Raw genomic sequence first — 7,795 nt, 5'->3', positions numbered from 1 at the left:
AACCTCAAGATCAAGATCTGAAGTGTGCCAACGGTTTTCTAATAGTGTAAAATTCGGACGTCCATAATAAAGTTCCATTGGAACAGCTTTCAGTCCTGAATGTTCGCAGATGTTTAAAAAATTTTGGAGTTCTGGAATAAGATTTGACCATTGTTTTTGTTTATCTGAGTAATAAGCTCTCATCGCCGATTTCAGAGTTTTCATGAATCTTTCTGCTGGATTTGGCTCTGGGTGGTATGAGCTAATTCTAATATGTTTAATACCCAATCCAAAGAGAAACTTAGAAAAATACTCTGACACGAAAACAGAAGCATTATCAGTTGCTAGAGTCTCCGGATACTCTAGACTACTGAAAATATCCGTAAATATCTTAGCTAATAATGTAGAAGTAATCTTATTCATTTTTTCTAGGATTACGAAGCTACTTGCATAATCGACTCCTATTAAAATGAATTTGAAGCCTTGTGAAGATGGGAGAGGGCCAATTATATCATAAGCCCAACAAGAATTTATTCTTTTTGCTTTTTAGATTCTAAAGGACCCATCTCCTTTTGATTCGATTCCTTAACAAGCTGACAAATATCACACGATCTCACATATTCTTTTACATCATTAACGACATTATTCCAAATAAATCTTTTCATGATTTCCTTCAAAGTTCGAAAAACTCCAGAATGAGAGCCTGTTAGTCGATCATCATGAAAATATTCAATAATAATGCGTTGTAGTCTTTTTGGAATAACTATCTTGAATGGATTTATGATAGAGTTCGTCCTTTTCATCAAGATCTTATTATTCAAGGAATAACCTGTTACCTGTTCACCTGCTTCTAATCATTCTAATCTTGATAATTCAGGATCATCCTTTTGTAAAACATGTATTGGTTCCCTAACTAATGGCAAACGCCAAGTATTTGCTATTTTCATATTATTCCTAAATGAAGGCAAACCAATAGGACTGTCAGAAATATTGAACTCAAAATGATCATGCATCCGCGTTAAAAAATCGGCTACAATATAATCTGAACGGATGTGGTGAATAACATAATTAAGATGACACAAGGTCTCTACCAAAGGGCCATATTTCGACAATCTCTTCGAGTTGTTTAGGATCCAACTCAATGCTTTATTATCAGTATATATATATATATATATATATATATATATATATATATATATATATATATATATATATATCAAATTCTGAAACCAGATAATTTTTATATCTTGAAATAGTTTTACGAGACTGATAAACTCAAACTCGTAAATGCTTCTATGTTTGCCTGCTTCAGCAAGTCACTTACTATAAAATGCTGCAGGGACTGCTACACCGTCATCGTTTTTCTGTGCAAGGACTCCTCTAATTCCACGGCCTCCTCCGTCAACATGGACTATAAATCTTTTATTTAAATCTGGTGTTTTGAGGACTGCATTGTTAATTAACAGATCTTTCAACTTACCCAGAATCTTTTGTTCATCACTTGTCCAAGTAAATTTTCTATTAATAGACCTAAGCTCACTTAAAGGACCCGTAATTTCCTGCAATTGAGGAACAAATTTAGAGTAATATGAAAAAAAGTCCTAATATTTTCATGAACCCCTTCTGTTCCTGGGTGGAGGTATATTTCTTATTGTAGACACTCTATACGAATCTATTTCCGTAGGGTTACCTTCTATGATATAGCCAAGGTACTTAATTTTCCTATAAAAGAACAAACTCTTCTCTGGGGAAATCGTTATATTATATTTACGAAAACGATCAAGTACCTTTGTCATCAATTTCTTGTGTTCTTTTTAAGTTTTTCTACTTAAAAGGACATCATCAAAATATATGCGTACACCCTCACTAACCAAATCTCCGAGAATCTTTTCCATTGCCCAGACGAGTATATTACCTCCTGTCTTAATTCCGACCAGAATTCGAGTAAATTGATAACTACCCTAGGTGTTACTGTGGTAGTTATTTCTCTAAACTCTTCATGAAGGTAGATTTGTCGATATGCTTTCCTAAGATCTAATCTGGAAAACACTGTATTACCCGCCAATGCAGTCAAACACTCCTCGAGATTAGGCGAAGGACATACGTCATTAACAATCAGTGAGTTAGCCTTACAGAAATTCACTTCAAGACGATGGGTACCATCCTTATTGTTCACCAGAAAACACGCACTGCATAATTTGAGTGATCGACTTCAACTAATATCCCTTGGTCTTTCAATTCCTTAATTTGAGAATCAAAAACCTGTTCCTTTTGTCGAGGAACCGGAAGTGGTGTTTCTTTAAAAGGTTTTTTGTTGTTGTAAGTGTAATCGACCAACGAAGTCTTAGAACACCCTACTCTTTTTATTTCTAACCTCAGATACAAAATCCTCAATATCCGAACCCGAATATTTCCAAGTCTTCTGCTTCTCCTCTTCTTGAGTGCGTTTATTCACCTGTGTGTTTATACACTCATCATTAGTCGGTTTATTCACCTGTGTGCTTAATACAGATTGGTTCCTCCCCTTGTGTGTTAACTTCTGATCTAAATACTTTTTATTTCGATGTAATAATTAATAAAAGTTACCAGTTTGTTCATGATCAATGTCCGAAGCTTGTGAGTCACTCCCTACATTATCAAATGGAGAAACGTCCATCTGTATTAAAGGATTCTCTTTAGATACTATCTGGTTACAGGTGAAACCTTCACTCTTTTCAAATTTCCTTTTCCTCCATTTATTCTTTTCTTCTTCTTCTTTTCGACATAAGAATCTTTCTTGAATGCTTTGGGTGCGGATCATGTGAAGATTCTTGTGTGCGATATCTCAGCCCAATCCCCCAACAACCCTTACCTTTTATTTGGTTCAAATAGATTCTTTCCACCAACCTTCAGTTGAATAAAACGTGCAATTAAATTAGCTTAAAAATCAAATACTCTGGTATCTAGTTATCATAATAAAAGAACATATCAGCATGAAACCACGGTGAATGGCACTTTGTCAGAAAATATTAGATCAACCTTTTATGAAAATAAATCGAGTCGATTGATGGGAAACTCACTTGATTTTCGGGATTCCAGGGGTCCTATATCCTTCTCTCAGCCTAGACGTGAGGCGAGATCAGCTCCATCGCAGATTCCTTTGGAGATGGACAATACCGTTGCATCTTTCGTTTTGGGAGAATTAAAAACCAGATGACGGACATATGCATTGATGAAGGTTCGAGTTTTAACATCGTTCGAGTAGACTTAGTTTGTGCTTGCGGATCAGAAGACAAGATTTCTATAACGCAAGAAAAGTTATTGAATGCCCCTTCTGGGTTGTATTTTTCTACGAATACAGAAATTCTGTTGACATTAAATCTTTCGGGGCACTTTGAAAGAGTTTGTTTGAAGGTAGTTGACCTGATGCCTTGTAAGTGCTTACTTGGAACTTAATTTTTGCATTCGACGAATTCAGTTATCGATTATTCCAAAAATGTTTTGGTTTTCCGCAATGGCAAGCGTAGGGTTGCTTTGAATTTTAGGAAGACTGTTCGTCAATCCATTTTCCATCCAAAAGGGTTTAAGTGTGTATCTCGTGACGGCCAGTTGAGATCGAAGGATGTCAAGGATCATCGTGTACGAAGTCAAGTTGGAACTAATGATGATAAGATGGTTTCAATCTTCAACTATGAGGACATTTTTAACTATGGCTTGCGTGACGAGGGAATTCAATGCAATTTGGATATAGTGGATGCTGAATCGAGGATTTTGGAGATACGTGCAGCGCATGAAATCCAGCTAGGACAACTTCGAGCGATCATAGATTCTGAAGTGGAATTTGGAAATCCTATTGAGAATACGTTATCTTATATTGCGGATGGTTATCAATCAGAACCATCGACTAGTGGCATACATGGTGCGAATGAAATGTCCAGGAGTCAATATTCATCACATGAGAATTCAATTACAGAGACATCAGGAAATGTTTATGGTACATCATCAGTGAGTCCAAATGGACAAGGTGGTGTAAATGGAATTTCATGTGGGAGGAAAGCAATGTATGCGAACTTACCGAACTTAAGACCTGGAGTTAGTGGTTCTACAGTGCAAGCTGATAATTTTGAAAGTTCTGAAGGTGCAATAGGAATATCCAGTTCTCGTTTACTTTATGGCGAGAATTTGGGTGTAATTAACTCAGAACGGAACAATTTCTACGGCACTCTATCCGATGGGATACAAGTTTTGTACATGAAATGTCCAACAATGACTATCCGAATAGTTGGAATTCTGGAACAACAAGAATACAAGATAGTTACTTTCGTGTTCAATTTACGACTGAAAGACTTGGTGGCGCGAGTGAAATGTCCTTTCGGGGATCTCCATCTATGGGACATGTAGTGCTTTCGGATTCTGATAGAAGATGTTATGGTTTGGAAGATTCTTACCGAGTTAATGAGGTTGGTGCAAATAAAATGTGCCTTGGCCAGACGGTGATTCTTCGAAGTGGGTTTTAAATACTGAAACTCTTAATAACAAAAGAACTTCAGAATCAGTATTAGATGTCAATCCTTCATCAGCTAATGCTTTGATCTTGGATAGCGTTGTTAGTGTTCAAAATTCGGATTCATCGGCTAAAGACTTTCCAAACTCTGGGCAAATTGTGATGAGCGACAGTATGAAAAAGAGGGGGAGTCGTCGAAGAAAGAAAAATAGAAAGGAAAATAAAGAGATTGAACCTTCAAATCATCATAGTGGTTTTGAGAGATCAGGAGATGCTAGTGCTTCGGAAATGACTGCTTTCGTGGATGATAATGAACATAAGAATGTTGTTTCGAACTTGGGTAGCAGTGATTCTGAAGCCTCGGACGTGGACTTAGAACAATCAGAGAACTTTCATAAAATACTTCAGCGAAATAAAAAATTCCAGCCATTGACCATTCTTCTGGATTATCAAAAGTGTCTCAGGGTAACACACGGGTATTTAACCACGGTATCGCACAGGTGGAGAATCACAGTTTGGGTCCAGACTCGTGGAAGTACGAAACTCCTGAGGTTACCGCGTTTATCGACTCGATGAAAGAGAAATCCTCAGATGTAATTTCTGAGCGGGTTGGGTGCATCAAAGGATTTATTGGGAGACTCTATTTGAAAGAGAATAAACCGTTCAAAGATACACCTTTCCCAGTTCCCAAAAATAAAGAAAAAATGTTTATGAACAAGTCGAAGTTCTGGTTAAAGAAGGGATACTGGAAGAGGTTGATCATGCCAACTATGGTAGTAGTGTTTTTTTTATTAAAAACAGACACAATACGTATCGTATAGTTGGTAATTATATTAAGGCTAGTAACTTAATCGTTAATGATGTTTTATCTATCCACACACTCCGAACTATATCAAAGGTTAAGATGTTTTATCTATATGTATAGTTTCTTTGGATAGTAGTGATGATAATAGTGATTTGTGATTAAACAAAAACAATTTACGGGAAAGTATAGTTTTATGACACATTAGAAAATGCGATTGAAGTTGAAACAGGTGTAAAGGTGCTTTACATGTTTACGTGCACTATTAGAACATTTGTATATCTTTGTAATTGACATTAAAATATTATAATGCAAAATACTCCCTACTAAATTATATACTGCAATATCACAACCAACTTTTTAAGAAATTCTTGCGGACATTCTTTAAGTAAGAGGAATCTTAAAGACCGAAAAAAATATAATATTAATCTTGAGTTTAACGTCCCTTTACATAGCGAGGATATATTAGACAAGAACTACTCATTAACCTAGATTCAGAACTACTTCAACCTTCGTCAAGAACTAAAGCCGGGTCTTTCAAGTCAAAGGAGTGTATTCTAACCCCTTATCGACGGGGGAATTCCGAAAAAACAATAATTTAAGGTACTACGTCTAACATCAAAGTATTACAGGAGGAAGTCAAGTGCATTTGAAAGACTTCAGTAAAAGTAAATCTTAACACAATATCTAATCGCAACAAACAGAACATAGAGCTTAAAGTAACCCTTTACATACCTCTTGTACCCTAGAAATCATTTCAGTTTCAGGGATAGTGCAGATTATTTCAAACGGTGCGAGAACCAATTCTAAAAAGGTTTATCAGTGTTCAACTAATTCTTAATATATGTAAGTAGTAAGCCTATGAGTAAGTATGTTGATTAGGTTTTTAAAAAAGTTTAAAAAGTTACTTTGATCTTTATAAGGTAATGGTGATTTTTTTAAATTTATCTTCTTTTAATCATCTCAAATATTCAGTGAATATTTACTTTTTAGCTGTCAACCGTATTGCTCCCCGTGAACCATTAAGTGTTTCAGCGAAATTTGGTACTCTCCACTGGCAGACGATGTATAGCATTCGTGTCAATACATTTTTTGCTGTTTGGTAGTAACAATTTTAAGACGTTGCTCTTACACTCCTGTGACAATACGAAGAGTTCAGACGCATTTGATTTTCACGTTTGAATATGTTGAAGGGCATTTTGCAAAAGTAATATTAATTAAAAAATGATTACTAGTATCAAAATACAGTAGAGTTGCATTGTATTTTACTAAGCAAACTATATCATATAAATCTATAAGAGAAAAAAGAAAAGAGAAAAGAAACTTGCGGACAGAAAATCCACGAAAGAACACGAACGAGGGATTGACATAAATCAAGAAAGAAAAGCTACTAATGCTATTTCAATAATCTACTAAAACAAGAAAATACTTCTCTTTTTCATAAATTCAGGCAATGTATAAATCGCTGCATTCAAACCAATGCCAAAGCTTAGATTATTATATGTAAATATAGAGTTTCCAAACGGATATAATAATGACGAATGCGATCTATGATTATATAAAACGTATTTATATGAAATTGTAGTTATATGACAAATTAGAGTTTTAAATTGAAGTTCAAACATTGTATCGGTTGTTTAATTGTTTAGTGCAAGATATCATGAATGCTTAATCACTTATATGATCTTCCATCTTATAATCATTCATCGGTAATTCAGATTCAGATAAAATCTATCAAGAGAAAAAACAATGTGTTTTATCTTTTGCAAAGACCTTTATCATTATGTGAAATAGCATAATTTGAAACTTTATATACACGAATTGTTATATTTGACTATCTTTGTTTTTAAAGTTGGAAGAGAAAAAGCGAATATACTCCCTACTGAAAAATATACCACTGCATCAGAAGCAATAATTGAGTAGAATCTTGAATACATTACCTTAACAAACTAAAATTCAGCAACCGAAGACGTAATCTTGACATTAACCGTCTTTTCCGTAGCGTAGCAATATGGTATGGAACCTGTGGAGAAACGTGGAATTCGTACCACAATAGATTCCGGCCGAAAATGATGCCGGGTCTTCAACGAAAAAACCGCGTACGCTTACCTCTTACCCACAAATGAACCAGAAATAGTATAATTTTAACTGCTAAGTCTAAGCTTTAAGACTTAGAGGAAGAAGTCAAATTAAGTGGAAGACATTAGTAAACGTAACCCTTAAGAAAATGTCAATTTTGAATAAATTGAATATAAGGCAAATTCTAAATCCTTAGACCTCTTTTGCACCTTCGATACCATTTCAGTGTCGTTGGCCGTGTATACAGCTTAAAACTACGTAAAACCATTTGAAGAAATGTTAACGCTGCACACTAAATTTTCAGTGTGCAAGCAGTAACCAAATGAGTAAGTATATTTGTTTTCTTTTCACCAAACATTTAATATTTATTATGATTTTAGTAGCAAAAAGGGGCTTTCTTACCGTACTCCCTTCATTGATCTCATATCATCACTGAATATTTAGTTTGAAAC

The sequence above is a fragment of the Thermobia domestica genome, chromosome 6 (assembly GCF_964235325.1).
Source record: "Thermobia domestica chromosome 6, izTheDome1.hap1.1, whole genome shotgun sequence".
NCBI classification, from domain to species: domain Eukaryota; kingdom Metazoa; phylum Arthropoda; class Insecta; order Zygentoma; family Lepismatidae; genus Thermobia; species Thermobia domestica.
This window is presented reverse-complemented; position numbering follows the sequence as displayed.